The sequence below is a fragment of the Panthera tigris genome, chromosome X (assembly GCF_018350195.1).
Source record: "Panthera tigris isolate Pti1 chromosome X, P.tigris_Pti1_mat1.1, whole genome shotgun sequence".
NCBI classification, from domain to species: Eukaryota; Metazoa; Chordata; class Mammalia; order Carnivora; family Felidae; genus Panthera; species Panthera tigris.
In genome coordinates, this window is record NC_056677.1 from 11187423 (window position 1) to 11206728 (window position 19306).

Below are 19306 nucleotides of genomic sequence, written 5' to 3' on the forward strand. Positions count from 1 at the left end.
CTCATTCATATATTCATACTTCATTCAATAAATTTTTATTGAGTGCTTCACTGTGCCAGGTGCTTTGTGAAAAACTGTGTATAAGAAATTCATTCGGCCATTAAATAAATTAGTAAGCACCTGGGAGTGATATGGGGGATGAATTAGATGTGTGTTCTTCCCTCAAAAAAACAAAATTGCAAGTTAATACTTAATGCAAACAAATGAAAAACAGAAAAAAATGAAGCAAAATCCTGCTGACTTAACAATCAAAGCTTTGTGTAATTCTAACAACGGTTAATTGTCTTCAGGTAAGGTAATATAAAAAGCAGTTATCACAAGACCATAGGACAGGTGAAAGATGCATCATTGGGCTAATGTGTGAAACTAGCTGGTCATGTGTTTTCATTGCCCACCCTCCATTTGTCTTTAATCTTATGCAGCATATAGTAATTTACGAAGACATTAAAAAAACTGAAAAACAGCAATCAAGTGAAACCTAAAACATCAGTGATGATTGAAGAGCTAGTTCTAGGATATAGACATGCCTTGTACAAAAACTTCAGCTCAAAATGAAGCACGAACAAACATTTCAACTTAGCAAAGGTGGGGTTTTGTGAAGGCTCTGAACATACTTCCTACGAATGGTGAAGTATCATAATGGCGCTATTCAAATTAGAAAAAAGGAGGATCTGGGAATCTTGGAAGAGGTTCCAAAGGCAAGAAAGGCAAAGGTGTAGTCCTAAAGCAGTTTGGCTGACGTGCAGGAAGGTAAGAAAGGCCACGACTGAAATTTAGAGGATACTCAATACTCAGTAAGCTCCTCACATCTAAACAAAGGCATGGAGGGAGAGAGGGAAGGAGTGAAAGTATCTTTTGTATTGTTCGGTCCTACTTCAATTAACACTATTTTATATCATCTCACCCCTGCTAGAATGGGTATCACCAAAAAGATAAGCTAGCAAATGTTGGCGAGGATCCAAAGGAAAGGGAGAGCTCATACAATGTTGGTGGGAGTGTAACTTGGTGCAGCTACTATGAAAAACGGTAGAACGGTAGAACCACCATATGATCCGGCAACCTCATTTCTGGGTATATATCCAAAGGAAATGAAATCAGTATATCAAAGAGATATCTACACTCTTATGTTCTTTGCAGCATTATTCATATCAGCCAAGATATGGAAACAACCTAAGTGTCCACCAACCGACGAACGAAGAAAATGTGTTATATACACACAAGGGGATATTATCTAGCCATAAAAAGAGGGAAATCCTGCCATTTGTGATAATACCGATGAATCTGAAGGATAGGCTAAGTGAAATAAGCCAAACAAAAAGAGAAATACTGTATATTCTCACTTGTATATGGAATCTAGAAAAGTCAAACTCATGGAAACAATTTAGAACAGTAGCTGCCAGAGGCTAGGCAGTGGGAGAAATAGGGAGATGATGGTCATAGGGTACAAACTTTCAGTAATAAGATGAATAAGTTCTCAGGTTCTACGTACAGCATGGTGACTACAGTTAATAATACTGCGTTGTATACTTGAACTTTGCTAAGAGATCTTAAGTGTTCCCATCACACACACACACACACACACACACACACACACAAATGGTAACTATGTGAAGTGATGGATGTCTTTGTTACCTTGAGTGTGGTAATCATTTTATAATGTATGCATATACTAAATCAGTGCACTGTGCATCCTAAATATATATAATTTCTATTTGTGAATCATGCCTCTATAAAACTGAAGGGAAAAACTATCTTTACCAAAATGGGATTCTTAGCTCTCATAACCAGCAAGAGTGTGATTCTAGTTAGAGATATGTGAAGCAGGAGATCCATGTCACTAGAACACTCTATTGATGTCAGCCTTTTTCTTTCTTGCTGTGTTGTCCATGAAGCGAAACCATTCTTCCGTCCTTACAACTCAACGCTAAAAACTTCACATCTCCTCACCCTACCATGAGATTCCCAATTCAAAGAGGTCCCAGAGAAAGAATCTAACTGGTTAGGCCTGTGTCACCGGTCTGTCTGTTGAACCAGCTACCAGGATGTAATGAGGTTCTTTGTTTCATGTCCTTCAACCAAGTCATAGGATTAGACTGAGAAAGGAGCATTACCCAAAGGAAAGAGGGCAAATAAAGACCTGACAACACAATCAATGCCTGTAATGTAAAGGTCCCAAAAGAGCATAATGGTTAGATAAATTAGGATAGATCAATATGAAAGAATAGAAGCAACCACAAAAATTTTTATATTATATTTCATAAATTTAATGAGATTCCAATAAATGCCAATATTTTTTGTCTAGAACTAGGCAAGCTAATTGTAAAATTAAATGAGAGAATAGACAAGAGTAGTTAAGCAAACACCTGAAAAGTAATAAAAGCAATGAGGAGTGACAAATGCTACTAGATATTAAAACATATCTATAATGTTCATATTAAAAATATGGAACTAGTGCACAACTAGAAATGCCAACGTAACTGAATAGCCTAGAAATATAGGATGGAAATACACATGGAGTTAGTATAAGCTAGAAGGGGTGTCTCAAACCTGTTGGGTAAAGTTGGATGTTTTAAGAAATGTAGGGACAACTGGGCAGCCCTGTGGAAAGAGATGAAACTGGCTCTCCACTTTACATTGTGAGCAAAGTCAACTCCAAATGCATCAATGATTTAAAGGTAAAATTATGAAATCTTAAAAGTACTAGAGGAAAAAAATGGGCCAGTTTCTTTATAACCTGGGAGTAGTGAACACTTGCCTGTGATTCAAAGTATCTAACCCGGAGGAAAAGTACAAATGTTCTCATATGTATTTATTTTCTTTCCTATCCTTTCACAGGTAGCTAAGGACCCAATTCCTAGAGCTCTGACCATGTCTCTTTGTTGTCTATAAACTAGTACATTCCCTTTTAGGGCCTTTTTCTATTTCCACTCTGTAATTTCCATTCCTCTAACCCAATCTTTTTATTTTGGTACCAGTTGGTATAAGTTTTCATAATCTGTTTCAAATGTTTTTAAGGAGGGTACATATGGGTAAAGAAAGAAATGAATAAATGAAAAAGAAAGAAAAGAGAGGAAGTGAAGCTGGGAAGAATCAGATCAACGAAAAAGGAAAAAGCATGCTAACTATAGAGGTTGACATAAGCCATTCGTTTTCATCATATTAGAATCTGAGGTTCCTAAAAGCCAGGGCACGAAGGGAAAAATGAGGTCACATATATTTGGTTTTCATTAAAGAGAGTGAATATCAGTTTCTCTGAGGACATACAACATTTTCGTGGCACGGTATTCTCCGAGAACCTGAAACCTCATGCGGAGAACAATGCCCAAGTCTGAGGGCTAAGTACGTTATGTGTATATATAAAAGCCTTTATAAACTGTGAACTGTTATTTAACACTAATTAAAATGTAACTCTCTTTTCTACACTTGCAGATTTTCCTACTGCCAAACCTTTCCCTGCCCTCCTTACTCTGCATTTCAAAACGATCCCTGCTTGGCCAGTCAGCGCGGGGCAGAGGAACCTCAGAAGAACTAGGCTGCATCAGGAGATGGTGTTAGGAGGACACGTGGGAATCCTGGCACGGAGAGGAAGCAGCTTGGAAAGGGAGGTACCTATTCTGGACCTTCTCAGTGGGCTAGAGAGAAGTCCAACTTGTAGACAAATCCTCAGCTGTAGGAATTACTTTTTATAGCATGGTGGAGTCTCAGCTGGAGCTTCTACCGGATCGCCAAGGGGAATTGAGAGTGTCTGTGCACGTCTGTGGGCCCGCTGTGGTAAGCCTGCCAGAAATCCCCCCACGTTTTTTGAGGAATCAAGGGAACTCCCGGGACAGAACTTCCTAAAGCAAAACAGAAGGAAGTCCTGCACAACCAGCTTGATCCCTTTACCCAGTTATAATGATCAGAGGGTCGAGGCTGTTTCGAGTATCGCGTGAAACCAGTTATTCAGAGTTATCTCTCTACTGAGCACCTACTATTGGACAAATGGCTGTGCCTTGTGGAGGATTCGTGGTCACAATCATCAAAAACTCTGGAAATCTCCAGGGCACAAGATGCTGCTATATGGAGGATGACAGAGGAAAGAGAGATTCTCCATCCACTCCACACCAGCTCTCCAAACAGGAGCAGCGCCGTATGGTGGACAGGTCACCCGTGTCCATAAGCTGAGCTGGGAGAACACAGGGCCTGAGACCAGCAGGCCTGCTGGGCGTTGTCAGAAGGGGAATACAATTGGTGATCTGTTGGTGGGCACATTTTATATGCCCTAGTCGCTCTCAAAGCTACTGGGGTGGCGGGGAGACAGGGAGGGGCCAAGGGTTCTGCGATCACAGGAAAAGTAGAGATGAGAAAAAGAGTGGTTTCCTCATGGTGTGAGAGGCTGCACATCACCAGCTTGGATGCGGTGGCTTTTCGGAGCGCTTTTTAGTTCATCAACAATGATAAAAGCAAGTAGTTCGGACCGATCCTAGGGAAAATGCCTACTTGCTTCGAGTTGTTAAAAACACCCGCTGGACATCTGGCCAGGATGGTTGGGAGGGCTACTGGGGAAGGAGCAGCAGGCCAGTTCAAATCTTGGCTCTGTCAGAAACAAGCAATGAAGCTTTGAATTCGCACCTATAACTCTCTGGGCCTAAGTTCTTCATAAAGTAGAGAGGTTGAACTAGACGAGTGATTCACCAGGACTACTGAACAGGAAGCTCCAGGCTCTGGAGTGCCTCAGCTGAGAAGGGAGCTGTGAAGACCAGCTGAGACGGCCCCTGTGCCCCAGCCCCACTTCTCTAGGAGCAACGTATGCGTCTATTTTTCTATTTCACATAGAGGGACCGCTTAGCTGTTTTTATTCAAGGGGGAAACTTAGATGCTAAAATAAAGCTTGACAATCACTTCACCAAACTAAAACAGTTACTCATAAGAAAAAATCAAGGGACACCTGTGAGGACTGATCAATATCAGCAAGAGAGATAGGTGCCCATCTTGTAGCGGTGCCACTCTGGATGGAAGAAGGATTCTGGGCAAAATGGAAGTTGTAATACAAGGGGTGAAAACTGGTCATGTGGGCCACACTGGGTGGCCTTTTGGGTCATCAGAGGGGTGAAACTGAGGGGACAGGCTGAAAGAAGCAGCAGAAAGAGGGACCAAGGTAGGAGGACTCCTGGCTGCCCATGCGAGGTGGGCTCAGAGTAACCGGAAGGTGCCTAGAGGGGAACGGTCAGGCAACACCGCCGTGTGTGCTGACCTCTGTGGGTATTCCTGCTTCAGCCCACACCAACAATGGGTTGTTTCCAGACCTTGCAGGCATTGCTGAATCTAAAAGCGGGTTTACAAAAGTAAAACCAATCATTACAACATTTCCATACATTTCACAATGCTCACCACGATAAGTGTACTTACGAACTGTCACCATACCAAGTTACTACAGTATTATTGACTATACTCTCTGTGCTATATTTTATATCCTCGTGACTTATTTATTTTATAACTGGAAGTTTGTATGTCTTGAATAAAAGGTCTGTTGTAGTAGAAATTCGCTGATTTTTCCCAGGGATCTACTTGTTAGGGCACCTGCTGAGAGTCAGCTTTCATCACTTCCGGAGAGCTTAAAAAGAGCAAACTAGTTTTCTAAGATGGAAAGGTAATGCCTTTGTATCAGTCCAAATTCCTGAGATTATGATTTGCAATACTCAATATTTTTTTCAATTCTCTCTGCCCCTAATAGAGATATAAATATTCAGTGTTGAAACTGAATTCAGGGGATAATTACTGGATTAGTATAAAGTCACAATTACAGTAATTTGATGATTTCAACTAGTCTGGCTTTCTCCTCGACAAGGATGACTGAAACAAGTTGAAATTGTAACACACAGGTCTTACAAAGATAAGAACACTGGACAGCATTTTGTATGGAAACATCCGCTCCTCGATATGTCTCATTAGAATCACAGTCACAAAACACTGTTAACCTTTCCTTTTAAATAAGAGATTGGCACATCCTGCCTTAGCCAATAATACTCATTCTCTTCCTCTGGTCCCCAATAAAATGTTACGTAGCAAACAATCATTACCCAGTATCATAGTCTTCTAATGGCTGCTTACCATTGAGCAAGGCAGTCTGTATTCAAATCCTGATTTCTTCAGAGACTTGGGATAAGACTGTATGTGGGACATCTGGGTCTCTGAGACCCACATATTGCTCAGAGCATGGCTCCTCTAATTCTTGCATTTGGATAATGTGAGATTCCTCCCTTTTACCTGTGAACGTCCAAAACAAAGAAAAACAACCATGCATGAAAAATTCTATTGTTTAAAGAGGGAAAGGAGGAACATATTCCTGGCATTTAAAAGATGCTGCTGTTGGGGCGTCTGTGTGGCTCAGTCGGTTGAACGTCTGACTTCAGCTCAGGTCATGATCTCGCGGTCTGTGAGTTCAAGCCCCGCGTCAGGCTCTGTGCTGACAGCTCAGAGCCTGGAGCCTGCTTTGGATTCTGTGTCTCCCTCTCTCTCTGCCCCTCCCCTGCTCATGCTCTGTCTCTCCCTGTCAGAAATAAATAAACATTAAAACAATTTTTTAAAAAAGATGCTACTGTTAATCAACCTACATGGTTTCCAAGACTGAAATCAACCCTGCACCGGATCCTAGGAATTTATTTAATCCACTGGTCTCAACCAGGTGTGATTTCGCTCCCTAGGGGACATTTGGAAATGTATGGAGACACTTTTTGTTGTCACAACTCGGGGGAGTGCTAGTAGGATGTAGTGGGTAGAGGTCAAGGGTGCTGCTAAACATCCTACAGTGCACAAAACAGCCCCCCGTTACAAAGAATTATCCAGTCCAAAATGTCAACGGAGGTTGAAAACTCCCGCTTAACTCAACTAGGGCATGACGCGCCATTTGTAATGGAGCTTATCTTGTACTAAATAGAAAAGTTCATAATTCATTCCATTGTGCCATGCAATAGAGTCTAATTCTACATTATGGCCAGAGAGCAAGGGGCTGCCAGAGACTAGCAAAGTGGGACGATTTCAGATTTGACATCCATGGAAGACCTATCTTGTACCAGTTTCCCAGGTGTCTTCTTTAATCTGCAGAATAATACTCTGAGGTATATAGAACTATGCTCATTTAAAGAAGCACAACCTAAGAAACTAAGAGAAGTTTAGACACATGACTCGGGTCCCTTGGTAGGGTAGGAAGCCGAGATTCACTCCCAGGGCTCTCTCGTTCCCATGGTATTTGGAAGTACAAGGTGGTACATGCACACGGCAAGCATATGCTGGAGGAGATCAGGTGACAGAAACTGAGATCCTTCTTCCTGCTTCCATGCACCCTTCACTAGCTTCGGTGTGCTTCTGCTCGAGACAGCATGTACCTAGGACTTTGTTCAAAACATTTCCTACATGCTTAGAGCCAGTGTGCCCACATGCATGGCAAGTCCACAGTCCCTGGCGTTCTATTTGCCTCTGAGCAGCCCTCAGCCACTAACTCAGCACCGCGGGAGTACAGAAGTCCAGGTGCTGTTCTTCAAGGCAAGACGAGCACCGAGGAGTAACTTACACTCCAGGGTTCCCCTGTGGGGTCAGGCTGAGGGACACTTCATGGGCTGTACCTGCAACCACTCTCCGCCCTATCCTGTTTACTCCACCCCCTCAGCATTTCCTCCTGAGAGCACTTCCTTAAGAAATCGCTTCCACACAAATCCTTGTGTCCGAGTCTCCGAGTCTCCATCTGGGAAACCTAATGCCTAAGAAGAGGTATCTTGGAGGCTAAAGAGGTTGGGGATGCTCCTTTGAGTAAGAAGACCTTTAGCTGGATGATAGTGGGAGATAAGGTCAGAGAGATAGACCACACCCAGGATGAGTCTAACTAAGGAATTTGGATGTAGCCTGTGAACAACAGAAAACCATTACCAGTATTTTCAGTAGGGGAGAGCATTCCACATGAAATAGAATTGGCCACATTAATAAACCTTAGTGGATACTAAATGTAATTTATTAGACATTTTCCAAGCATGTTACTAAATAATGGGGAACTTGCAAGTACAGCAAAATGTAATAAAGGAAAATGAAAAATTCTTAGGTGTTGATTACTTTCTGTGTACAAAGGGGCTTCCTGCTCTAGAAATACATGAATAGATCAAATGACTTTGAACTGTGATTATGGCCAACCATAAAAAGGAAGCTTGTTTCCCTGTGGCCTGGGACCACTTATTTTACAAAATGAAACACTTGTCTTTATAACAAGGTAATTTTCTAACATGAAACAGGAGAACTACTTGGTATCTCAGAAAATTAGGGTCATTTTTTGTTTGTTTATTGTTATTCTCTGTCTGCCTACTATGTTCCAAGCACTAGATAGATTAAGGAGTAAACATTAAAGTTAAAAATTGAAATAGTTTTCTGGATTTTTTTTTAATGTTTATTTATTTTTGAGACAGAGACAGAGCATGAATGGGGGAGGGTCAGAGAGAGAGGCAGACACAGAATCGGAAACAGGCTCCAGGCTCTGAGCTCTCAGCACAGAGCCTGACGTGGGGCTCAAACTCACAGACCGCGAGATCATGACCTGAGCCGAGGTCGGACGCTTAACCGACTGAGCCACCCAGGCGCCCCAGTTTTCTGGATTTTTAAAAACTGTTTATTTATTTTCAGAGAGAAAGAGAGCATGAGCAGGGGAGGGGCACGGAGGGAGGGGGAGAGAGAATCCCAAACAGGTTCCACGCTGTCAGCGCAGAGCCCGTTGGGCTCGATCCTATGAACCATGAGATCATGACCTGAGCCAAAATCAAGAGTCAGATACTTAACTGATTGAGCCACCCAGGCGCCCCAGTTTTCTGGATTTTTAAACTCTATATTCTGTATGTAACCAGAAGAGGATTTCCTACAACATTAACTCTTAGTCTGAGGTCAAAAAAGTAAGTTTTATTAATGATAATCAGGTAGAAGAATGTCTGCTAAACTTTTTAAGTGTCTAAAATATTCTGAAAGAAAATTATTTTGATGTAATGTGGAAGGTTAGAGTTCAGTCTATACTTGATAGATAATGTTACAATTCAATTTCAATGTGATGCTTATTGCGTAAATCACGGGCAAGCAAGAGTCAGTAATAATTTTAGGCTTTGTAGGCCAGGTAGTTTCTGTCACAACTACTCAACCTTGCATTGTGGTGCAAAAGCAGCCACAGATAATACATAAACCAATGGGTATAGCTATGTCTCAATAAAACTTCACAGACACTGAAATTTGATTTTCATATACTTCTCATGTGTCACAAAATAGTCTTCTTTTCATTTTTTTTCAGCCACTCAAAAATGTAAAAATCATTCTCCGCTCACTAGTGGGTTATATAAAAATAGGTAGTGGGGTGGGTTTGGTTCGAGAACCTGGTGTCCCAGCTTGGGTTTCCTCAAACCAGGGCTGAGGCAAGGGCTTGGGTGCAAGTAGTTTATTTGGGAGGTGGCCCCAGGATGCAGGAGTGAAGGAATAGGAGAGTGGGAGAGAGAGAAGGAGACAGAGAGAAAGGGGTGGAGAGAGGGGGAGAGAGAGAGAGGGTACAAAAGAGAAAAACCCGGGCTGCCTGGGTGGCTCAGTCAGTTGAGTGTCTGACTTCGGCTCAGGTCATGATCTCACACTCTGTGAGTTCAAGCCCAGCTTCGGGCTCTGTGCTGACAGCTCAGAGCCTGGAGCCTACTTCGGATTCTGTGTCTCCCTCTCTCTCTGCCCCTCCCTCCTCATGCTCTGTCTTTCTCTGCCTCTCAAAAATAAAGAAATGTAATAAAAATCTAAAAAAAAAAAGAGAAAACCCTACAAAGTGTTATTGTGTTGGTTACTGAAGGCAGCTGGGCTCTATCCCACTGGGGATCCTCTGAGAAACTGGTAGAATATGCCTCAGAAACGCCCCTGTGAAGAATAGGAGGCTTGGGTCACTATCTCCTGGCTACAGTCTCTTCGCTTTAAGTTGCCCTAGCTGTGGGTCGGTAAAGCTCCTCCACTTTGGTGAAGCTGTGAAACAGAAAAGCAAAGAGGTGGTACCAGCCATCCCGGGGAACCTTCCAGCAGAGCGGTATATGCTATCACAGGTAGGTTGAGGGAATGTGGCACAGGAAAAAAAAAAGTGTTCACTAACGTTGATAATAACCTTGATTTCTGTGTTATTTCTCTGGGAGCCTAAAATTACAAATCTGAGGGGATGAACATTCTAAAAGCTAGGTCGCCCACAGGCTGGGAAGGTAAAAACCCAGAATGAAGCCAACATCTTGGGGACCTTATTCAGTGGGCTCCATATCCGGAAAGGAATGTTGGTCATGTGGAAAGCAAACTCCTAAAATAAAAAATTGCAGCTGTAGGTCTAAGTAGATGGATGGAGGATGTTCCTGAGCAGTTCCAGAGTGGAGGTCAAGTCTGCAGGTCTTAAGACGAGTTCACCAGCAGGGGAGAGGAGACTGTTCACGCAACAGAGGAGGAGTCCCAACAACTCATTCTGGGAAGAAAGGCAATAAGATAGAGTGCCAGCTGTGGCACCAATGCTCCACTCAGGTTTCACTTCACGAGAATGAGGGAAACTATCACTGTCTGAAGCTGAGCAGGGCAGGGGACATTCAGTGACAGGGCAGAGTTCTCGCGAACGAGAACTCACTTTCCTTGGGAGCCATCACAAAAACTCAAAGGGAGATGCATAGTAAACAGCCGCTATCCTGTGTGGCCCAGAGTTTATTTGCTTTTCTAGTAAAACAATACTCATAAAGTCCCCACTATTCTCTTGGAATATGCTATCAGTTACTCTCGGACAATATTCATTGGGCATCTCTCACTGGATGTTACTCCTCATTACGGCACTGAAGCCTGCAATCCCGGTCAGTGTATCTCTTTTCTCTGGCCCCGGTGATTGGTTCAGAAATAATGTGTGGCCCAGTTGAACTACTGAGAGGTAACTAGCCCTTTTTTAGGGCTTCTTGGGGGGACCATGGTACCCTTTCCCCCTAGCCTAACTCTGAGAGGGTAAAGAATATGTTGAGGCTAGGACCAGGTCTTGAAGATTCAAACCGAAAACCTCAGGGAATGCAGAGCCAGGAGATAGTGAGAAGCTAAACTCTGAACTTAGCCTTGTTGACCTGGCTGACAGTGTGTAAAGCGCTTCTCGGACTTTAATGTGCATACAGACCCTGGATCTTGTTAATATGCAAGTCTAATTCAGCATCATGTAGGATGGGGCACAAGATGCCGCATTTCTAACAAGCTCGTAGGGGATGTCCACGCTGCTGGTTTGCAGACCATACTCTGAGTAGCAGGGATGGGACACACACTGAACCTTCTGTCCATAATCTGATACAGGGACCCAGTGGTTCAGACTAGGCAGGGCTGAAACAGCTCATGAAATTGGATAGCTCCTCCTGATGGCAGTGCAGAACTTAAAGCATGGACAAACACCTCATATGCCTAAACGTTTACCTCAAGGCACAGATTAAGATCAAAGATTTTCCATAACATGATTTTTAAATAATGTTCTCTCTTATGGCTGTAGGAATCAAATACCCAAAAACCTAACTCAGACTGTGAGTCTGACCCCATCCAAGTTTGCTTGCGGAATGGCAGTATCCACTGTAGGATTCATAGCCCTTCCAGGCCTTTGATGTGAGTGAAGGCAGCGCCCTGGAAAGAGTACAATTCCAACAACTTGAAGGGAAATATCTGGAACACTTTGAGGAGTACCCTAAATTCCCAACCCCTTAGGAAGAGCTTCCCACTGGGTCTCCTGTGTCTGCAGAGCAGTTCTCCCGCTCTTGCTTAGAGAAACTGTTACTTCCTGGCCTGAATGTGTACCCTTACAGAACAAAGTTACTACTGTGTGCCCCACCAGTCAGTGTCACTCAGTCAGTCACCATAATCAGATTCCAGCATGCCCTGGGAGGAGAGCTGAGTGTGGGATCAAACTCAGGAAGAGAAGGCTTATATAATGGAAGATCTTTAGGAATTCATTAAACCATAAGAGCAAAGATCAGGGAGATATTTGTGGGAAGAGATCTTGAGGATTTTGAACCCAAAAGGAAGAGTGTATACAGGAAGAATAAAAAATATAATTCACAATAAAACAACACATATTTCAGTATGGAAAGGCTGGGGCACAACTACAAGAGAAGATATCCTGGAGGGGTTGGACACTTTACCCTATTACCATGAATGCAACAGTTACAAATGCCAATGGACACAGACATGTTATGTTAGCAATACATGCCTGTATTACTATTAGTTTCCTATCATTGCTGTAATAAATTACCATAAGCTTAGGTTTTTAAAAACAACAGAGATTTATTGTCTTACGGTTCGGGACGTCCGAAGTCTGAAATTGGTCTCACTAGGCCAAGAGGAAGATGTTAGCATGGCTGTGCTCCTTTCTGAAGGTTCTAAGGGAGAACTCATTTCCTTGCCTTTTCAGCTTCCAGAGGCTGACTGCATTCCTCAGCGCATGGCCAATTTCTTCATCTTCAAAATCAACAAGTCTGTCACCCCAACCTCTGCTTCTGTCATCACATCTCCTTCTTTGACTTTCCTGCTTCTCTCTTTCCCTTATTAAGACCTTTGTGATTACATTGGGCCCACCAAGATAATCCAGGATGATCACTCCATCTCAAAATCCTTCATTTAATCACATCTGCTGTGTAAAGTAACATATTCACAGGCTGTGGGGATTAGGAATATCATCACTAGTGGATTTTCTAGTCGGACATACTATATCCAGGCCAGAGTGCCCCTTTCTCTGAGCCTTTTGGTTCTTGCTTACGCCACCTGCTATGGCAATTCTGCCATTTTTACTTGACTTGGTGCAGACTGTTGTTTTCTCCAAGCTTCCAAGAGTTATCATAATTGTATGTCAGCACAGTCTTCTCCTTGCATCCTTGTCAGAATGTCAAATCCTACACCACAGGAGAGTGTTCCCAAATCAATACTCTCTCTTTGATCCAACTTTGGCTCGCTTCCCCTTGATCCAGCACCTCAAGACTCAGTACCATTGTTCTCTTCTGGATCCTAACAGCATTTGTTGGCTAGATCCTGCAAGAACTTTGGGATACAGTCCTCTTCCTCTCTCAGAAGGCCAGCACTTCTCTGTCAGGGTTATGGTGTGAAATAACCCTAGTTTGTCTACTATTGGCTGGAGGAGAAAAAAGTATTCTGCCCCAGTTTGCCACCCTGGAAAGGTTTAATAACCTGTGGGCTACAGTATGCCAGAGGCTGTCCGTGCTTCACTGCCCCCCAGTGATGGGTGCGTAATCCACCTCCCAAATCCTGTTTTAGAGTGAGCTTCTTCTCATCACTCCTGGCACCAAATCTCTTAGGTGTAGGAGTGTTTTTGGAAACACCTATAAGGGTGGGAGGAAAGCAGGTTTGGGCACAGAGGGAAGTTAAGTTTTCACAACAATGGCCTCAGTTGAGCCCACTTGGAGAGCTCTGCAGCTGAAATTGCCCTTCAAGTTGTCCTGCCTTGAAGTAAGGGGGCCAGATCTTTCTACTCTTGCATCAGCTAATCAACAACTGTGCCTGCCCCCAGGGAAGGGGTGTGACCCTTACGCAGTGACTCTTTCAGCCCAGGGAAATTCAGCCCAGGGAAATTCCCAAAGAGAGATTCCCACTGTGAACTGTGAGCCACCAGTATTCAGCTCATGGGGAGATGGGCTTCAGTCCTGAAGGGAAAACGGGCAGCACACACTACAAGGACTATGGTAAAAAAAAAGTCTCTAAAAGCTTTGCCCCAGAAGCTTTGATATGCGGAGATGACTTTTCCTGACCCTCAGGTGGGAGCTGTGGCATCTTGGACCTATTATATAAAAGTGCTAGGGTCTGGTCTTTCTCCTTAACATCAGTTGCCAAGAATGGAACCTGACAAATAAAAGAACCTCCCCAATACAATATAAACTATTTTTAAACTCCTGTTAATGCTAATTCCTGTTTCACCCATTTCTCCTTGGCCTTCATGGCAAGGAAAGGGAGGACAAATTTACCTCAAAAGAGCCTTTCCATGGCCCTGATAAAAAAAAAGTGAAAAGAAAGAGCCTCCAAATTAGTAGGCAGAAAGCAGACTGGGGTAAAATTGCCCAAGAAGTGGCAATATAATCTCTTATTGGGCCTCCACTGGTATCAAGAAGTTCATTCCCACTTGAGAGCACCATGAAATCAGCCTTGCCCTGGTTGCCACTCCCTAGTGTCAAGCTCTCCAGGTTTGTAAACCCGGAAGGATTTGTCCAGGATCCAGTGATAATATATTTCCTAGGCCACAGATTTACAGCCTAGTGAGTTAGATGATGTGAAATGTCACAATGTAGAAATATGCCCATGAAGAAAATGGGTCAAAGGCAAAATGGGGATTATGATTCCAAGGAATGGTAACTTTCATATGGCCTCAGTCATTACATGATGAATTTCTTGGGAGAACATCCCTCACCAAGGCTGGGGGATCCGTTAGGGGGAGCCAGAGAAAGAAAATCAGCATTTAAAGTGTTCTTTCCTCAGTGCCCTTTGGGACTCACTCAGTTCTTGCTGTGCTTATAAAAAGTCACTTAAAACATATATGATGTACATCCATGCTCACAGCATTATTCACAATAGCTAAACTGTGGAATCAACCCACATGTCCATTGATGGATGAATGGATAAGCAAAATGTGGTCTATATCTACAGTGGAATATTATTCAGCCTTTAAAAGGAAGAGAATTCTATAATATGATACAACATTGATGAACCTTGAGGACATTACATTAAGTAAAATAAGCCAGTCACACACACACACACAAACCCAAAAACAAATACTGGATGATTCCACTTTATATAAGGTACTTAGAGTAGTCAAAATCAGAAAGACAGAAAGTAGAATGGTGGTTTCCAGGGGCTGGGAGGAGGGAAGAATGGGGAGTTATTGTTTCATGGGAATAAAGTTTGAGTTTTAGAAAATGAAAAGAATTACAGGAATGAAGGGTGGTGATGGATGCACAACAGTGTGAATGTATTTAATATCATTGAACTATACACTTAAAAATGGTTAAGATGGTAAATTTTATGTTAAGTGTATCTTACTATAATTTTAAACATGTTTAAAACATACATGAAACAAAGAGAACAAGGGAAAAGAAAAAGAAGCAGAGACTTAAGTCAATAAATTAAAAAATAAAAGAAAGCTAATGTTTTTTTTTGTAATTTTTAAAATTTTTAAAACATTTTTAAGACTCCTTTAAAGTTTTTTTTTTAAATAAACCTACCCAGTATAAACAACAGAAAGAAAAAAAAAATGAAACAAATGAGACTTTAAATGAGGAAACCAAGAGTAAGATAGGAGAAAACCAAAAGACAAAATAAAAATAGTAACAATTAAAAACCCAATTAAAAAAAAACCCAATTTAAAGAAAAATGGAAAATTAGTAAATTTAAGATGAAAAAACTGAGATCCAGGGAGAAATACAATAGTTGACCATATAAGAATATAGTGACCATATAAGAAACAGAAGTTGAGGGAGGTACAGTTAAAATAAAACTTAAAACTTTTTGGTTAAAAGGTGAGGTTAAGAATTAGCAGAAAGAAGGGGAATCTGGGTGGCTCAATCAGTTAAGCATCTGACTTTGGCTCAGGTCATGATCTTGCAGTTTGTGGGTTTGAGCCCCATGTTGGGCTCTGTGCTGACAGCTCAGAGCCTGGAGCCTGCTTCAGATTCTGTGACTCTCCCTCTCAAGAATAAAAAAAAAATTTTAAAAAATTTTTCAATGGATAAACATTTTTTACAAAAAGAGTAAACTGAAGCAGCAACCCACCCCAGTGTAAGAGGTTTGGGTAATTGGAACTTAAAGGTTTGGAGGAAAAGCCCTGGGGGAGAGGAGGGGCACTGCCCAGCTGGTCCTGGCCTCTCTGAGGGGCACAGCTGGGCTAGTCCTGGAAGTTTGGCAAAAGTAAAGAGCCATTGCTGTGGTGATACTAGCTGGCAGGAACAGAAGTGGACAGGAAGGAACAAGGCCCTTCTCCCAAACTTGAAGTCTCCGTCTAGTGCCCCCCACGGGCAGAGCCTAACAGCTGACAAAGGTTAGCAAAGTCCCATCCCCAGCATGCCAAAGCACAGTGCTGTCCAGTCAGGTGGTCACTAGCCACAGGGAGCTCTTGACGTTAAAATTTAAACATATGAAAGTGAAATAAAATTTAAAATTCAGTCCCTCACTTGTACTACCTATATTTGGAGTGCTCGAGAGCTCCATGAGGCTGGCAGCTACCATGTAGGACAACACAGCTGTAGAGGATGGTGAGGCCCTAACTCACATAAGAAGAAACACAAATGATCTTGGCAAGTTTCGCCCTCTTTGTTGTGTCTTAAGACCCAGAGAAACCGTCCCTACCCCAGCAAAAGTGATCTTTCTTCAAACAAGTAACAGTATTGTGCCATTATAAAAAGGACTTTTCTTCAATGTGATCGGGACGGTGGTGGTGTCATGGCAGTGACACTATTTCTATACATAGAAACCTCACCTTTTAACCTAAAAGTGTTAAGCTTTATTTTAACTGTACCTCCTTCAACTTCTGTTTCTATTGTATTTCTCATGGGATCTCAGTTTTTTCATCTTATATTTATTAATTTCCCATTTTATTCTACATTTAGAGTCAGGTCCTGTGCAAAGCATTTTGATTTCAGTATTTCACTTAACCCCCAACACTATGAGCTAAGTACTTTTTTGATCCCATCTTACAGATATAGAACCTAGAATTTAGAGTGGGTAAGGAACTTATCAAAGCCACACAGTTTATACAGAGCCCTTGACTTAACCCTCTGGGATATATTGTCTCAGGCTGTTAAAGGGAGCTGACATTTCACAAGAAGATTTTATTTGCATGCCATTGTTCAGTAGAACATTATTTTCTCAGAAAGAATGAATTGGACAAAAAAAGCTAACAATAATCACACTTAATAACATAAGGAATTATGACAGTGAAAGTAATTTCAGTTTAATAAAATTCACTCCCAGCAGACTTGCAACAACCCAAAAGGGAGAAATGAAGTTTCTTTCTGATTTTATGATGGGTCATCACACTCTATCAGATTCAATGTTTAGAAATACCTTTGATTGAGTCCTTCATCTTTTGTTTATGATGTTTGCAAGATGATTGCTTAATTTATAGTTAGAGACTAGAACTCTTTGTATCCTCACTTTCTATAGCATTAACACCGCAGTTATGTTCATCAGAGGCAACATAGTTAAGACATGCTTGGGTCAATTGCTAGCTCTGTGGTAATACAATATTATGAAACTTCTCAAAGCCTCTGTTTCCTTACCTTACAGGGATATTGTAAAAACTAAATTAGATCATGGATATATGTAAACAATCTAGAACATTCTTTGACATGTATAATTGCACTATTATTAATAGGTTTTAGGCGGTTTTCTAACAGAAGGCAAGGAGACAGAATTATTTCTTATCTTTTAAGCATGTATACATTCATTTGTTAAATCAAAAAGTGTTTGTTGAAAGCCTACTATGTGCCAGGCACTATTCTAGGTTCTTGGATAGATCACTAACACACTGAACAAAAATCTGTGCCATTAGAGAAAACACAACCAATTTCTGTATATTAATTTCATATCCTGCAACTTTACTGAATTCATTTATTACTTCTAATAGTCTTTTGGTGGAGTCTTTAGCATTTTGTATATAGTATCATGTCATCTGCAAAGAGTGATGGTTTACTTCTTCCTTAACATTTTGAGTTCCTTTTATTTCTTTTTCTTGTCTGCCTGCTGTGGCTAGGACTTCCAGTACTAAGTTGAATAAAAGTGGCAAGAGTGTACATCCTTCTCTTGTTCCTAATCTTAGAGGAAAGCTCTCAGTTTTTCACCATTGAGTATGATGTTAGCTGTGAGTTTTTCACATATGGCCTTATTATGTTGAGTTATGTTCCCTCTAAACCCACTTTGTTGAGAGTTTTTATCCTGAATGAATATTGAATATTGTCAAATGCCTTTTCTGCATCTATTAAGACGATCATACAATTTTTATCCTTTATTCTGTTAATGTGTTGCATTTCTATACACTAATAATGGAGTAGCATAAAGAGAAATTAAGAAAATAATACCATTTACAATTATACTAAAAAGAATAAAATACTAAAAAGAATAAAATGCCTATGAATAAACTTAACCAAGGAGGTGGAAGACCTACACTCTGAAAACTATAAAACACCAATGCCATGGAAGAGGGGCACCTATCTGGCTCAGTCAGAAGAGCATGTGGCTCTTGATCTCAGGATCATGAGTTCAAGCCCCATGTTGGGTACAGAGATTACTTAAATGATTAAAAAAAAAAAAAGAAATGGAGGATGACACAAACAAATGGAAAGACATGCATACTCATGGATTGGAAGAATTTATATTGTTAAAATGTCTATACTACCCAAAGCAATCTACAGGCTCAATGCAATCCCTATCAAAATACCAATAGTATTTTTCACAGAACTAGAATAAATAATCCTAAAATTTGTAATGAACCACAAAAGACCCCATAGCTAAAGCAATCTTGAAAAAGAAGAACAAAGCTGGAGGTATCATAATCCTAGATTTCAAGACATACTATAAAGCTATAATAATCACAACAGTATGGTACTGACACAAAAAGACACACATAGATCATTGGAACATAATAGAAAGGCCAAAAAAAAAAAACCACCCATGCTTATATTGTCAGTTAATCTATGACAAAGGAAGCAAGAATATACAATGGAGAAAAGAAAATCTCTTCAATGAATGGTGCTGGGAAAACTACACAGCTACATGCCAAAGAATAAAACTGGACCACTTTCTTACACCATACACAAAAATAAACTCAAAACGGATTAAAGGTCAAAATATGAGGCCCCAAATCATAAAACTCCTAGAAGAAAACATAGTAATCTCTTTGACATCAGCCATAGCAATACTTTTCTAGATAGGTCTCTTAAGACAAAAGAAACAAAAGCAAAAACAAACTATTGGGACTACATCAAAATAAAGATTTTGCACAGTTAAGGAAACCATCAACAAAATGAAAAGGCAACCTACTGAATGGGAGAAGATATTTGCAAATGATATATCCAATAAGGAATTAATATCCAATATCTATAAAGAACTTAATACAACTCAACACCAAAAAAACCCAAATAGCCAAATTTAAAAAATGGGCAAAGGACCTGAATTTTTCCAAAGACATACAGATGGCCAACACACACGTGAAACAATGCTCAACATCACTAATCATCAGGGAAATGCAAATCAAAACCACAATGAGATATCACCTTACACCTGTCAGAATGGCTAAAAT

General features: G+C 41.1%; 1 protein-coding gene across 1 annotated transcript in view; it reads right to left on the minus strand.

Annotated features, from left to right (window-relative positions):
- Positions 1-6203: 6203 nt before the first annotated feature.
- The window catches only part of FANCB (FA complementation group B), a 92388-nt gene continuing 79285 nt past the window's right edge, over positions 6204-19306 (minus strand). The window contains exon 13 of the transcript XR_006213496.1: positions 6204-6246. The gene's annotated coding sequence lies outside the window, so the exon portion shown is untranslated. The remainder of the gene's footprint in view (positions 6247-19306) is intronic.